This window comes from Rhinatrema bivittatum, chromosome 2, assembly GCF_901001135.1.
Source record: "Rhinatrema bivittatum chromosome 2, aRhiBiv1.1, whole genome shotgun sequence".
Classification (NCBI taxonomy): domain Eukaryota; kingdom Metazoa; phylum Chordata; class Amphibia; order Gymnophiona; family Rhinatrematidae; genus Rhinatrema; species Rhinatrema bivittatum.
Window position 1 is genome coordinate 821,216,001 of NC_042616.1, and position 16,763 is coordinate 821,232,763.

The 16,763-nt window shown below is 51.0% G+C and overlaps 1 protein-coding gene across 1 annotated transcript in view; it reads right to left on the reverse strand.

Annotated features, from left to right (window-relative positions):
- The window catches only part of GRINA (glutamate ionotropic receptor NMDA type subunit associated protein 1), a 169,874-nt gene that overhangs the window by 152,189 nt on the left and 922 nt on the right, over positions 1–16,763 (reverse strand). The gene's annotated exons all lie outside the window — the stretch shown is intronic.

Below are 16,763 nucleotides of genomic sequence, written 5' to 3' on the forward strand. Positions count from 1 at the left end.
CATAGAGTTGTGATTCAGAATCTCATCCAAAAGCCTCTCCCCATATCACAGTGAATCCCATTCTGAAGCCCCCTCCCCATATCCTAAGTGATCTCATGCAAAAGACCTTTTCCTAGATCTCAGGACATCTCATTTTAAATCCTCTTCTCCAGATGCCATAGAATCCCATCCAAAAGCCCCCTCCCCACATCCCAAAAAATCCCATTTAAAAGCCCCCTCCCCACATCCCAGAAAATCCCATCCAAAAGCCCCTTCCCCACATCCCAGGGAATCTCATCCTAAAGCCCCCTCCCCACATCCCAGGTAATATCATCCAAAAGCCCCCTCCCCACATCCCAGGGAATCTCATCCAAAAGCCCCCTCCCCACATCCCAGAAAATCCCATTTAAAAGCCCCCTCCCCATATCCCAGGGAATCTCATCCAAAAGCCCCTTCCCCACATCCCAGGGAATCTCATCCAAAAGCCCCCTCCCCACATCCCAGGTAATATCATCCAAAAGCCCCCTCCCCATATCCCAGGGAATCTCATCCAAAAGCCCCCTCCCCACATCCCAGAAAATCCCATTTAAAAGCCCCCTCCCCATATCCCAGGGAATCTCATCCAAAAGCCCTTTCCCCACATCCCAGGGAATCTCATCCAAAAGCCCCCTCCCCACATCCCAGAAAATCCCATTTAAAAGCCCCCTCCCCATATCCCAGGGAATCTCATCCAAAAGCCCCTTCCCCACATCCCAGGGAATCTCATCCTAAAGCCCCCTCCCCACATCCCAGGTAATATCATCCAAAAGCCCCCTCCCCACATCCCAGGGAATCTCATCCAAAAGCCCCCTCCCCATATCCCAGGGAATCTCATCCAAAAGCCCCCTCCCCACATCCCAGAAAATCCCATTTAAAAGCCCCCTCCCCATATCCCAGGGAATATCATCCAAAAGCCCCCTCCCCACATCCCAGGGAATCTCATCCAAAAGCCCCCTCCCCACATCCCAGGTAATATCATCCAAAAGCCCCCTCCCCACATCCCAGGGAATCTCATCCAAAAGCCCCCTCCCCATATCCCAGGGAATCTCATCCAAAAGCCCCCTCCCCACATCCCAGAAAATCCCATTTAAAAGCCCCCTCCCCATATCCCAGGGAATCTCATCCAAAAGCCCCTTCCCCACATCCCAGGGAATCTCATCCAAAAGCCCCCTCCCCACATCCCAGAAAATCCCATTTAAAAGCCCCCTCCCCATATCCCAGGGAATCTCATCCAAAAGCCCCTTCCCCACATCCCAGGGAATCTCATCCAAAAGCCCCCTACCCACATCCCAGAAAATCCCATTTAAAAGCCCCCTCCCCATATCCCAGGGAATCTCATCCAAAAGCCCCTTCCCCACATCCCAGGGAATCTCATCCAAAAGCCCCCTCCCCACATCCCAGGTAATATCATCCAAAAGCCCCCTCCCCACATCTCAAAAAATCCCATTTAAAAGCCCCTTCCCCACATCCCAGGGAATCTCATCCAAAAGCCCCTTCCCCAGATCCCATAGAATCTCATTCAAAAGCCCCCTCCCCAGATCACATAGAATCCCATTCAAAAGCCCCCTCCCCAGATCCCAGGTAATATTTAAAAGCCCCCTCCCCACATCCTAGGGAATCTCATCCAAAAGCCCCCCCCCCCACATCCCAGAAAATCCCATTTAAAAGCCCCCTCCCCACATCCCATAGAATCCCATTCAAAAGCCCCCTCCCCACATCCCATAGAATCCCATTCAAAAGCCCCCTCCCCAGATCCCAGGTAATCTCAGTGTACAAACCTTTCCCCTCAGTCTCAGGACCCCCCTCCCAGATCCTGGGGCACCCCCTGCAAGAGCCCCCTCCCCAGATCTCAGGGCAGGTTGCATTTCTTCTCCGGCTCCCAGACTCAGTGTCTCTCTCTCTCTCTCTCTCTGCAGGATTAGCATGGGAAGGAGGACTGGAGTCCCTCACAGAAAATGTCATCATTATAATTCCCTAGATCTCAGGGCAGGTTGCATTTCTTCTCCGGCTCCCAGACTCAGTGTCTCTCTCTCTCTCTCTCTCTGCAGGATTAGCATGGGAAGGAGGACTGGAGTCTCTCACAGAAAATGCCATCATTATAATTCCCTAGATCTCAGGGCAGGTTGCATTTCTTCTCCGGCTCCCAGACTCAGTGTCTCTCTCTCTCTCTCTCTCTGCAGGATTAGCATGGGAAGGAGGACTGGAGTCCCTCACAGAAAATGCCATCATTATAATTCCCTAGATCTCAGGGCAGGTTGCATTTCTTCTCCGGCTCCCAGACTTAGTGTCTCTCTCTCTCTCTCTCTCTCTGCAGGATTAGCATGGGAAGGAGGACTGGAGTCCCTCACAGAAAATGTCATCATTATAATTCCCTAGATCTAAGGGCAGGTTGCATTTCTTCTCCGGCTCTCAGACTTAGTCTCTCTCTCTCTCTCTCTCTGCAGGATTAGCATGGGAAGGAGGACTGGAGTCCCTCACAGAAAATGTCATCATTATAATTCCCCAGATCTAAGGGCAGGTTGCATTTCTTCTCCGGCTCCCAGACTTAGTGTCTCTCTCTCTCTCTGCAGGATTAGCATGGGAAGGAGGACTGGAGTCCCTCACAGAAAATGTCATCATTATAATTCCCCAGATCTAAGGGCAGGTTGCATTTCTTCTCCGGCTCCCAGACTTAGTGTCTCTCTCTCTCTCTGCAGGATTAGCATGGGAAGGAGGACTGGAGTCCCTCATAGAAAATGTCATCATTATAATTCACTTGAGGCGATAGGGGCAGGTCAATCCCTCTCAACCTCTTTTTCTTATAACTGGAGTAGCTATTTGCTCACAGCATATCCTCCCTCCCAAGGTCCCGATGCCTATGCAGTAAATAAATGCAGCTGCTGAAAATTTGTAAAGGTCTCCGTCACGGTAAGCCTTAGCCTTTGCGTGCTGGAGTTGTAAGAAAAGCTCCTGCGATTTATTACTTATGTCTGATCGCAGCATAAAAACATTTACAATAAGACTGAGATCTTCAACGCCTCTCCTCCACATTTGTGCCCACACCAAAAACCTAAAGCTCCTTTATTCTGTGCCCTAAATAGAAACTTAATCTGCTGCAGAGATGCCAGCTCTTACCTCTGCTGTTGAGTTGTTTCTACTCCTCCTCCTCAAAATGAATTACCAGCAGATGCTGCCTTTCTCTGTCTCCCTCTCTCTGGCCTGGTGCAGATGGGCTGCGTGTGCTGCAGTCTCAGTGTCTCTGTCTCTCTCTCTCTCTCTGGCCTGGTACAGATGGGCTGCGTGTGCTGCAGTCTCAGTGCATCTGTCTCCCTCTCTCTGGCCTGGTGCAGATGGGCTGCGTGTGCTGCAGTCTCAGTGTCTCTGTCTCTCTCTCTCTCTCTGGCCTGGTGCAGAAGGGATGTGCGCTGCAGCCTCAGAGCCTTCTCCTCCCCCTGCAAAATGAATGATCAGCTGATGCTGCACTTCCACTCTCTTCTCTCTCTCTCTCTGGCCCTGATGCTGATGAGCTGTACTCCGCGGTCTCAGTGTCTCTCTCTCTCTCTCTGGTGCTGATGGGCTGTGCTTTCCAGTCTCAGTACCTCTCTCTCTCTCTCTCTTTCTGGTGCAGATGGGCTGTGCTTTCCAGTCTCAGTGCCTCTCTCTTTCTGGTGCTGATGGGCTGTGCTTTCCAGTCTCAGTGCCTCTCTCTCTCTCTTTCTGGTGCTGATGGGCTGTGCACTGCAGTCTCAATGTCTCTCTCTCTCTCTTTCTGGTGCTGATGGGCTGTGCTTTCCAGTCTCAGTGCCTCTCTCTCTCCCCCTCTCTCTTTCTGGTGCTGATGGGCTGTGCTTTCCAGTCTCACTGCCTCTCTCTCTCTCTCTCTCTGGTGCTGATGGGCTGTGCACTGCAGTCTCAATGTCTCTCTCTCTCTCTCTCTCTGGCCTGGTGCTGATCGGAGGGAGAAGAGAGGGCAGAGGGGGCATAAGATAGATGTGTTTAAGATCATGAGAGGTCTTGAATAAGTAGATGTGAAAAGTCCTAACCTCTTTAGTCTTTCCTCATAGGGGAGCTGTTCCATTCCCCTTATTATTTTCGTCTCCCTTCTCTGTACCTTCTCCATCGCCAATTATATCTTTTTTGAGATGCAGCGACCAGAATTGTACACAGTATTTTTTGCATAATGTTTTATAGGTATGTGTTGTCTTTCGAATATTTATTTATTTATTTTATCGAGTTTTATATACCATCGTTTGGTTTCGCCATCACAGTGGTTTACAAAGTTTCGATGTTTCACAGAGTGTACAAATAACATTTGTTATGACAATTTTTATACAATTTTATGACAATTTTTATACAATTTCCATATGTTATGCAACACTATAAGAATGAAAGTTTGTGGGGGTTGGTGAATTGAATCTGGCACTGTAGATAGATATATTAGTTCAGTTTTTGCAGTATTTACGACAAAGGTCTGGGTGAGTTTCTTACATCTTGGCTGCCGGACGCGGTGGGGCTGCCCGAACTTAATGGCAGACTCGCGCCCAAGAATTGCTATAGCCAAAATTATGAATTACGCCCACAAACAAAAAATATGGATAGCCTCCCGGCAACGAAAGGAGCTCACCTATAATAACCACCGGATACAGCTCACACAGGACTACTCTGTCCGGGTGTCCCAGCTCCGGAGGCAATACTCCACCCTTTGCTCTCATTTAGTGGAGAATAACACAAGATTCGCCCTTCAATATCCCAGCATCCTAAAGGTCTGGAAAGATGGGAAGGTCCACACCTTCACTTCGCCAGACGAAGCTAAGACTTTCCTGCAGATACCTACCTGGCACTTAAGTTCTGCAGGTTGAACTATATAAGCTTACAGACTTTAGTGAACTGCAATGGAAATAGTCGTTTGGATGAAACGCTGGTGCAGCCGGAGTGGGCTTAGCACACCAGGATAAAGGCGGTTTGCACCCCGGAAGGCACTTGGACTTTAACTTTTGGAACAAGTGCAAAGAAACACTTGGACAGCCCAATCAAGCCCTAAGTGGCTGGGGAGTGGGGAAGACTTGCGAGCCGCTACAAATATAGAGTGATCGACTTGCGGCTCTCAAACCGGTTATTGGGGAGCTCTCTGTCAGCTGCGGGGAGCTCGCACATCCAAACACCGACCCCTGATCTCCTATCTGCATGCAGAGGGAGAAAGACTCTGTTCTTAATGTTTGTATGGGGGTGCTTGCAGTTGGGTGGGGGGGGGGGGGGGGGGGGGGGGGGGGGGGGGTTGGGGGGGGGGGTAATGTGGAGAAGTGAAAAGGCAACGCTATTTGAGATATGGGCTCTTTATTCTGAGTCATGGCCATATAGAGGGGGAAACGAATGTTGGGACCTTGGAGGAGAGTGGGGGCTGGGCACTTCCTCCAAACGGTTTAGGAAATTTGAAGGCTGGTCACTGGTACAAGATAGGGGTATAACATGAATAAATTGGTGTCTTGCAATGTCCATGGGCTGGGAACACCTATTAAAGATTTTGAACAATTTTAAGAAATTGGGTACAGAAGTGGCTTTCTTACAAGAAAAACATTTGAGTGCAGGGGAAAGTTTCAAATTAAAAAGGGATTGGGTTGGCGAATGTGTCTTTGCTCCGGCGCAGGGTCGCAAGGCTGGCGTGGCAATTTTGATCCATAAATCCGCAGATTTCAGCTTAATGCAATCCATAGTGGATCCTGAAGGGAGATGTGTCCTGGTTAAGGGTCGTTGGAAAGGAACAGATGTGACGATCTGTAACATATATGCTCCAAGCATTAATGCCCTGGGTTTTTTTTTAGGACATTGCTGAGCATTATCTTAACCCATTTGGAAGGCTCGCTGTTAGTAGTGGGAGATTTCAATTGCGTACATGACCTGACCATGGACAGATCCCCCATGGGGCAGCTCTCCGTACTAGCGCTTTCAACGGAGTGGAATTTTTATGTCAAAATTTGGATATCATTGATGTGTGGAGAACTTTACACCCTACAGACAGAGACTATTCTTTTTTTTTCGCACCCACATGGGTTGCTGTCGAGAATAGATTACATTCTCCTTGCCAGGCATCTTTTTTCTAAAGCTCAAAAAGCTGTAGTGGAGATTCCTGTAATTTCGGATCACTCTCCGGTTTCCCTGACCCTACGGTTGGGTGAAAGAACAAGGGGAGATACACCATGGAGGTTCCCAGCTGGCTTAGCTTCCGATTCAGACTTCCAGGTCTATTTGAAAGAAAAATGGAGACTCTACCAACTGAACAATGAACAACACAGTTCTACACCGCACCTATTCTGGGAAGCCGGCAAGGCAGTTCTTTGCGGTGATATAATTGCGTACCTCAGCACCAAAACGAAAAGAACAGCTGCAGAGATCCTGAAGCTAGAGGCCCAGCTGAAGCACACCAAGGCCCAGTGGCTCTCTTCCCCGACGGAAGTAAACAAGAAAGCTTACTTCAGTACATTGGGACATTTAAACACAGTGCTACATACCAGGTCCTTTAGAGAGTTACAAGCCGCGAACCACAATTTCTTTAAATTTGGGAATAAGATTGGCCTCCCACTGGCGAATCTGGTTCGAGGAGCTAGAAAGTGTGCTTTTATTCACAAAATGAAAACGGGGGCTGGTACGACAGTCACTAGTACAACCGAAATGGGAGATGTTTTCCGAATATTTTATGAAGCCCTCTATACGGATGACCTATCTCCATCCCCGACCCAAGAACAAGATTTCTTCTCAGATACTGATCTACCTAAACTATCAGGGACCCAACTCGAGTTTCTCAACAAACCCATTCAAACCTAGGAAGTCCTCCGAGTAATTAAAGGAGTGGTCAAATGCAAGGCGCCAGGACCCGATGGGTTTTCGTATGATTTTTACAAAATATTACAGGATCTCATCGCGATTCCCTTAACCGAATATTATAAGGAAGGGCTGGTTAAACAAAAATTCCCGGAAGAATTCAACAGCGCCATCATCACAGTTCTCCCAAAAGAAGGGAAGGATCCCTGCCTCCCGGCCTCCTATAGGCCGATTTCCCTTCTCAATAGTGACCTCAAAATTCTAGCGAAGGTGCTTGCAGATCGGCTGAATTTCCTGCTTCCCTCGCTCATATCTGAACATCAAGTTGGTTTTGTTCAGGGGAGAAGAGCTACAAGTCACATACTTAAATTGATATCGGCTATGAAATTTTCACAACAAGACAACATCCCATCGTTGGCAGTTGGCTTTGATTCTGAGAAAGCCTTTGATAGGGTTTCCTGGGCATACCTATTCTTGGTCCTTCAAAAATATGGCTTCACAGGGTCTTTCATTGACTATATTGCCCTTCTATATAATCATCCAACCTCTAGGATTCTGATCAATGGACAAAAATCCGAAAAATTTCTTCTACAGAGGGGAGTTAGACAAGGCTGCCCGTTGTCACCACTTTTATATATTTTGTCTATCGACCCGTTACTGCAAAAAATAAGTGAGCACCCAGATATTACGGGCTTTGAACGGGGAAGGAAAAGCTTTAAAGTGGCAGCATTTGCCGATGATGTCCTGGTCTTCCTCATGCAACCCTTCATCTCTCTTCCAATTCTATTAGACATCCAATCCCAGTTTGGGGCATTTGCCGGCCTGAAAATCAACAGGGACAAGTCAAAGGCTCTGGACATATGCCATGCAATCCGACAGAGGTGGCAGGCCTCGTTCCCTTTAAAATGGGCAAACGACCAGTTGAAATACTTGGGTGTGTTTATTCCATCGGATCTGGATACAATCTATCAACTCAATGTACAACCTAAAATCAGGAAGATGTGACACGCTCTTCACTACCCTTATCGCTAAGAGGACGTGTCCATTTATATCAAATGGTACTCCTACCTAAATGGATGTATTCAAATGCTCCCTTTATGGCTTAGGATACGGGACCTCCAAGTGCTTAACAAGGCTTTATCCAGCTTCCTGTGGGGAGGAAAGAAGGCCAGGATATCACTTCGCACCTTACAATTGCCGGAGACAGAAGGAGGGTTGGGTTGTCCTAACCTTTTTCGTTATAATGTGTCGTGCAATCTTCGCTTTCTCCAGGACTGGCTATTTGAGACGTCGTTTTTTACCCCCTGCCCATATCTTAGGGAATGGTACGGAGTTCCGTCCCTTAATGGCCTAATACATGCTCCACCAAGTGTACTACCACGGGAACTCCGCTCACACCTCCTAATTCAGACATGCCGGACTACCTGGAAGTTTGTCTGCAAGAGGTTAGGGTTCCAATATACTACTACGCCCCTGCTCAGTATCGCACACAACACCCAATTTATCCCAGGGCAGGGCCCCTCGATTTTCTCCGGCTGGAGGAAGCTGGGACTGAAATATTTGTATCAAATGGCACACAAAGACACGGGCATTATCCATAGCTTCCAAGAACTCCAGAAACACTATAAGCTTCCCTCCTCAGACTTTTATGCATTCCTGCAGCTACGACATTTCATTGGATCCCTAGGGGAGGAAGATATACATTGGCTCAAGAATCAATCCCTCACCAACCTTATGATGGCAGGCACCAAGCAAGGTCCGAGTATTTCACGATTTTACAGGGAATTATCGGTAGGCCTAGATGGGGACGTTCTTACTACACTTTACCTTTCTTGGAAAGCATGGTCGGCTTTCAATCTTTCCCTCCAGGAATTTAAAACTACTTTTGCAGGCGTTAGGTCCCTCTCCACTAACGAACTCCTACGGGAGACTCAATATAAATTTTTATGGAAGGGGTATATCTCATCGGCCCTAGCTTTTAAATTCAAACTATGTGCATCCACCAATTGCTTAAAATGCGACGCTCACATAGGATCTTACATTCACTGTTTTTGGGAATGTCTTAAAACCATATCATTCTGGATGGATATCAAAATATTCTGCGAGAAATTATGGAACTGCTCTATCCCGCTTAATTCTAATACATGGCTATTTGGAGCTCTGTGGGAGGACATGATAGTTAATGAAGACATGATGGCGTTCCTATCCAAAGCAGCAACAATAGGGAAGAAGGTTATACTTACTGAGTGGGTAACAGAGCAAGTGCCACAGGTAGATAATGAGTACCCATGAGTATCTCATAGCTAAAAACTCAACCATGAAAAGCAGAGATACAGTGCAAAGGATCTGGGGTCCGTTTTTCTCTTATTTAAGGCCAACCAACACTCCATAGTAGATTCTTCCCATCTACAATCTTATACAACATTCATACTGAACATCCATTCACATCCAAACTCCACAGTTTGCGCAAACGGAAGGGTCAATATACCAAGCACGAACATTTCCCAGCAAAGGTTTTTCCTCTGTGAGTTTCCAGTTTCCAGACTCTGGATTACTGAACACGCACTACAGATTGCCCTGTCTCTTAAGTATAAGCCACGTTCAATATAATATTCACTCATTTATTCAGTCATTCATTCATCCCTGCATTGGGAATTATTAGGAAGGAAATGGTGAATAAAACGGAAAATGTCATAATGATCTGTATCGCTCCATGGTGAGACCGCACCTTGAATACTGTGTACAATTCTGGTTGCCGCATCTCAAAAAAGATATAATTGTGATGGAGAAGGTACAGAGAAGGGCTACCAAAATGATAAAGGGGATGGAACAGCTCCCCTATGAGGAAAGGCTAAAGAGGTTAGGACTTTTCAGCTTGGAGAAGAGACGACTGAGGGGGGATATGATAGAGGTGTTTAAGATCATGAGAGGTCTTAAACGGGTAGACGTGAATCAGTTATTTACTCTTTTCGATATGCTTCGTGGGTTTCGTGGGCCCTTGACCCGAGGTGGGAGTTGTTACCACCTGTGTGGAGGAGCACCCAAAGTCCTCACTGCCGGGAGGCGAGGTCTGGTACAGCAGGAGCTCTGGGAGAGAATCTGTGGGAAGGTTCTGAGGATCAGGGGGAGAGACACAGCACTGAGGGACCCCCACAGGAAGCTGGTAGGCTGGAGAGCAGTACCTGGGCGGAGACCTCCAAGAGGGTGGTGCTAGGCAGGTCCGAGGAGCGGGAAGCACGAGGCAAGGAGCGCCGGAGGTATACTGCTGAGGCAACCCCAGGAGGCGGAGCTGAGTAGCAAGGGAGGTACTGATGCGATGACATAGGCTACCCCGCGGAGCAGGGAAGCCCAATTGGATCTCCAAGTGATAATGTAGATATCCCTGAGAAGCGAGGAAGTACCGGCTAACACCGGCGTTGAACGTAAGCACTGCCCCAAGGAGCGGGGAAGCACAGACAATCTCTGGAGTGGAACATAGGCACTGCCCCGAGGAGCGGGAAAGCACAGACAATCTCTGGAGTGGAACGAAGGCATTGCTCCGAGGAGCGGGGAAGCACAGACAATCTCTGGAGTGGAACGTAGGCAGTGCCCCGAGGAGCGGGGAAGCACAGACAATCTCTGGAGTGGAACGTAGGCAGTGCCCCGAGGAGCGGGGAAGCACAGACAATCTCTGGAGTGGAACGAAGGCACTGCCCCGAGGAGCGGGGCAGCACAGACAATCTCTGGAGTGGAACGAAGGCACTGCCCCGAGGAGCGGGGAAGCACAGACAGTCTCTGGAGTAGAACGTAGGCAGTGCCCCGAGGAGCGGGGAAGCACAGACAATCTCTGGAGTGGAACGTAGGCACTGCCCCGAGGAGCGGGGAAGCACAGACAATCTCTGGAGTGGAACGAAGGCACTGCTCCGAGGAGCGGGGAAGCACAGACAATCTCTGGAGTGGAACGTAGGCAGTGCCCCGAGGAGCGGGGAAGCACAGACAATCTCTGGAGTGGAACGTAGGCACTGCCCCGAGGAGCGGGGAAGCACAGACAATCTCTGGAGTGGAACGTAGGCACTGCCCCGAGGAGCGAGGAAGCACAGACAATCTCTGGAGTGGAACGTAGGCACTGCTCCGAGGAGCGGGGAAGCACAGACAATCTCTGGAGTGGAACGTGGGCACTGCTCCGAGGAGCGGGGAAGCACAGACAATCTCTGGAGTAGAACGTAGGCAGTGCCCTGAGGAGCGGGGAAGCACAGACAATCTCTGGAGTAGAACATAAGCACTGCCCCGAGGAGCGGGGAAGCACAGACAATCTCTGGAGTAGAACGTAAGCACTGCCCCGAGGAGCGAGGAAGCACAGACAATCTCTGGAGTGGAACGTAGGCACTGCCCCGAGGAGCGGGGAAGCACAGACAATCTCTGGAGTAGAACGTAGGCAGTGCCCCGAGGAGCGGGGAAGCACAGACAATCTCTGGAGTGGAACGTAGGCACTGCCCCGAGGAGCGGGGAAGCACAGACAATCTCTGGAGTGGAACGTAGGCACTGCCCCGAGGAGCGAGGAAGCACAGACAATCTCTGGAGTGGAACGTAGGCACTGCTCCGAGGAGTGGGGAAGCACAGACAATCTCTGGAGTAGAACGTAGGCAGTGCCCCGAGGAGCGGGGAAGCACAGACAATCTCTGGAGTAGAACATAAGCACTGCCCCGAGGAGCGGGGAAGCACAGACAATCTCTGGAGTAGAACGTAAGCACTGCTCCGAGGAGCGGGGAAGCACAGACAATCTCTGGAGTGGAACGTAGGCACTGCCCCGAGGAGCGGGGAAGCACAGACAATCTCTGGAGTGGAACGAAGGCACTGCTCTGAGGAGCGGGGAAGCACAGACAATCTCTGGAGTGGAACGAAGGCATTGCTCCGAGGAGCGGGGAAGCAAAGAGTTAAGTCTTCCAAGTGGCGAGGGCGTCTCAGTGGCAATCCCGAGGAGTGGGAAGCCGGTGGGTAGAGTTCTTGGAAGGCGCAGGGCTAGCCCGAGGAGCGGGGGAAGCCAGGAGACCAAGTCTCCGGAGAGAGCGCACACAGGTTCCCGAGGAGCGGGTACATGAGCCAGGGTCTAGAGTCCAAGAAGGGTCCGAGACAGCCACAACAGGTCCAAGGAGACATGAGTTAGTAACATAGCAATGGAACCCGTTGCCAAGTCAGTTAGCAATGGGAAAGGCGGTGCTTAAGAACCCATATCCAATGATGTCATCAATCTGGAATGGAACGTAGGCAGTGCCCCGAGGAGCGGGGAAGCACAGACAATCTCTGGAGTGGAACGTAGGCAGTGCCCCGAGGAGCGGGGAAGCACAGACAATCTCTGGAGTGGAACGTAGGCACTGCCCCGAGGAGCGGGGAAGCACAGACAATCTCTGGAGTGGAACGTAGGCACTGCCCCGAGGAGCGAGGAAGCACAGACAATCTCTGGAGTGGAACGTAGGCACTGCTCCGAGGAGCGGGGAAGCACAGACAATCTCTGGAGTGGAACGTGGGCACTGCTCCGAGGAGCGGGGAAGCACAGACAATCTCTGGAGTAGAACGTAGGCAGTGCCTTGAGGAGCGGGGAAGCACAGACAATCTCTGGAGTAGAACATAAGCACTGCCCCGAGGAGCGGGGAAGCACAGACAATCTCTGGAGTAGAACGTAAGCACTGCCCCGAGGAGCGAGGAAGCACAGACAATCTCTGGAGTGGAACGTAGGCACTGCCCCGAGGAGCGGGGAAGCACAGACAATCTCTGGAGTAGAACGTAGGCAGTGCCCCGAGGAGCGGGGAAGCACAGACAATCTCTGGAGTGGAACGTAGGCACTGCCCCGAGGAGCGGGGAAGCACAGACAATCTCTGGAGTGGAACATAGGCACTGCCCCGAGGAGCGAGGAAGCACAGACAATCTCTGGAGTGGAACGTAGGCACTGCTCCGAGGAGTGGGGAAGCACAGACAATCTCTGGAGTAGAACGTAGGCAGTGCCCCGAGGAGCGGGGAAGCACAGACAATCTCTGGAGTAGAACATAAGCACTGCCCCGAGGAGCGGGGAAGCACAGACAATCTCTGGAGTAGAACGTAAGCACTGCTCCGAGGAGCGGGGAAGCACAGACAATCTCTGGAGTGGAACATAGGCATTGCCCCGAGGAGCGAGGAAGCACAGACAATCTCTGGAGTGGAACGTAGGCACTGCTCCGAGGAGTGGGGAAGCACAGACAATCTCTGGAGTAGAACGTAGGCAGTGCCCCGAGGAGCGGGGAAGCACAGACAATCTCTGGAGTAGAACATAAGCACTGCCCCGAGGAGCGGGGAAGCACAGACAATCTCTGGAGTAGAACGTAAGCACTGCTCTGAGGAGCAGGGAAGCACAGACAATCTCTGGAGTGGAACGTAGGCACTGCCCCGAGGAGCGGGGAAGCACAGACAATCTCTGGAGTGGAACGTAAGCACTGCTCTGAGGAGCGGGGAAGTACAGACAATCTCTGGAGTGGAACGTAGGCACTGCCCCGAGGAGCGGGGAAGCACAGACAATCTCTGGAGTGGAACGTAAGCACTGCCCTGAGGAGCGGGGAAGCACAGACAATCTCTGGAGTGGAACGTAGGCACTGCCCCGAGGAGCGGGGAAGCACAGACAATCTCTGGAGTGGAACGTAGGCACTGCCCTGAGGAGCGGGGAAGCACAGACAATCTCTGGAGTGGAACGTAGGCACTGCCCCGAGGAGCGGGGAAGCACAGACAATCTCTGGAGTGGAACGTAAGCACTGCTCTGAGGAGCGGGGAAGCACAGACAATCTCTGGAGTGGAACGTAGGCACTGCCCCGAGGAGCGGGGAAGCACAGACAATCTCTGGAGTGGAACGTAAGCACTGCTCCTGAGGAGCGGGGAAGCACAGACAATCTCTGGAGTGGAACGTAGGCACTGCCCCGAGGAGCGGGGAAGCACAGACAATCTCTGGAGTGGAACGTAAGCACTGCCCCGAGGAGCGGGGAAGCACAGACAATCTCTGGAGTGGAACGTAGGCACTGCTCCGAGGAGCGGGGAAGCACAGACAATCTCTGGAGTGGAACGTAAGCACTGCCCTGAGGAGCGGGGAAGCACAGACAATCTCTGGAGTGGAACGTAAGCACTGCCCTGAGGAGCGGGGAAGCACAGACAATCTCTGGAGTGGAACGTAAGCACTGCCCTGAGGAGCAGGGAAGCACAGACAATCTCTGGAGTGGAACGTAGGCACTGCCCCGAGGAGCGGGGAAGCACAGACAATCTCTGGAGTAGAACATAAGCACTGCCCCGAGGAGCGGGGAAGCACAGACAATCTCTGGAGTAGAACATAAGCACTGCCCCGAGGAGCGAGGAAGCACAGACAATCTCTGGAGTAGAACATAAGCACTGCCCCGAGGAGCGAGGAAGCACAGACAATCTCTGGAGTAGAACATAAGCACTGCCCCGAGGAGCGGGGAAGCACAGACAATCTCTGGAGTGGAACGTAGGCACTGCCCTGAGGAGCGGGGAAGCACAGACAATCTCTGGAGTGGAACGTAGGCACTGCTCCGAGGAGGTGGGAAGCACAGACAATCTCTGGAGTGGAACGTAAGCACTGCCCTGAGGAGCGGGGAAGCACAGACAATCTCTGGAGTGGAACGTAGGCACTGCCCCGAGGAGCGGGGAAGCACAGACAATCTCTGGTGTGGAACGTAGGCACTGCCCCGAGGAGCGGGGAAGCACAGACAATCTCTGGAGTGGAACGAAGGCATTGCCCCGAGGAGCGGGGAAGCAAAGAGTTAAGTCTTCCAAGTGGCGAGGGCGTCTCAGTGGCAATCCCGAGGAGTGGGAAGCTGGTGGGTAGAGTTCTTGGAAGGCGCAGGGCTAGCCCGAGGAGCGGGGGAAGCCAGGAGACCAAGTCTCCGGAGAGAGTGCACACAGGTTCCCGAGGGAGCGGGTACATGAGCCAGGGTCCAGAGTCCAAGAAGGGTCCGAGACAGCCACAACAGGTCCAAGGAGACAGGAGCTAGTAACGTAGCAATGGAACCCGTTGCCAAGTCAGTTAGCAATGGGAAAGGCGGTGCTTAAGAACCCATATCCAATGATGTCATCAATCACAGGGACGCCCCTGAAGGTCTTGCCATAGCAACTTCAAAATAGGGTGTGATGTATGTGTTGGTGCTGTGCTAGTTGCATACTGTAAGTGTTGGTGCAGTGCTGGTTGTGCACTGTGTTTGTGTGTGTTGGTGCTGTGCTAGTTGCATAATGTAAGTGTTGGTGCAGTGCTGGTTGTGCACTGTGTTTGTGTGTGTTGGTGCTGTGCTAGTTGCATACTGTAAGTGTTGGTGCTGTGCTGGTTGTGCACTCTGTTTGTGTTGGTGCAGTGATGGTTGTGCACCGTGTGCGTGTGTTGGTGCTGTGCTAGTTGCATACTGTAAATGTTGGTGCTGTGCTGGTTGTGCACTGTGTTTGTGTGTGTTAGTGCTGTGCTAGTTGCATACTGTAAGTGTTGGTGCTGTGCTGGTTGCACACTGTGCTTGTGTGTTGGTGCTTAGCTGGTCGTGCACTGTGTTTTTGTGTGTTGGTGCTGTGCTTGTTGCATATTGTAAGTGTTGGTGCTGTGTGGGTTGCGCACTGTGTTTGTGTGTGTTGGTGCTGTGCGGGTTGCACACTGTGTTTGTGTGTGTTGGTGCTGTGGTAGTTGCATACTGTAAGTGTTGGTGCTGTGCTGGTTGTGCACTGTGTTTGTGTGCATTGGTGCTGTGCTAGTTGCATACTGTATGTGTTTGTGCTGTGCTGGTTGTGCACTGTGTTTTTGTGTGTTGGTGCTATGCTTGTTGCATACTGTAAGTCTTGGTGCTGTACTGGTTGTGCACTGTGTTTGTGTGTGTTGGTGCTGTGCGGGTTGCACACTGTCTTTGTGTGTGTTGGTGCTGTGCTAGTTGCATACTGTAAGTGTTGGTGCTGTGCTGATTGTGCACTGTGTTTGTATGTGTTGGTGCTGTGCGGGTTGCGCACTGTGTTTGTGTGTGTTGGTGCTGTGCTAGTTGCATACTGTAAGTGTTGGTGCTGTGCTGGTTGTGCACTGTGTTTGTGTGTGTTGGTGCTGTGCGGGTTGCACACTGTGTTTGTGTGTGTTGGTGCTGTGCTAATTGCATACTGTAAATGTTGGTGCTGTGCTGGTTGCACACTGTGCTTGTGTGTGTTGGTGCTGTGCTCGTTGTGCACTGTGTGTGTGTTGGTGCTGTGCTGGTTGAGCACTGTGTTTGTGTGTGTTGGTGCTGTGCTTGTTGCATACTGTAAGTGTTGGTGCTGTGCTGGTTGCGCACTGTGCTTGTGTGTTGGTGCTGTGATTGTTGTATACTGTATGTGTTGGTGCTGTGCTGGTTGCGCACTGTGCTTGTGTGTGTTGGTGCTGTGCTTGTTGCATACTGTATGTGTTGGTGCTGTGCTGGTTGCGCACTGTGTTTGTGTGAGTTGGTGCTGTGCTTGTTGCATACTGTATGTGTTGGTGCTGTGCTGGTTGCGCACGGTGTTTGTGTGTGTTGGTGCTGTGCTTGTTGCATACTGTATGTGTTGGTGCTGTGGTAGTTGTGCACTGTGGTTTTGTGTGTTGGTGCTGTGCTTGTTGCATACTGTAAGTGTTGGTGCTGTGCTGGTTGTGCACTGTGCTTGTGTTGGTGCAGTGATGGTTGTGCACCGTGTGTGTGTGTTGGTGCTGTGCTAGTTGCATACTGTAAGTGTTGGTGCTGTGCTGGTTGTGCACTGTGTTTGTGTGTGTTAGTGCTGTGCTAGTTGCATACTGTAAGTGTTGGTGCTGTGCTGGTTGCACACTGTGCTTGTGTGTTGGTGCTTAGCTGGTCGTGCACTGTGTTTTTGTGTGTTGGTGCTGTGCTTGTTGCATATTGTAAGTGTTGGTGCTGTGTGGGTTGCGCACTGTGTTTGTGTGTGTTGGTGCTGTGCTAGTTGCATACTGT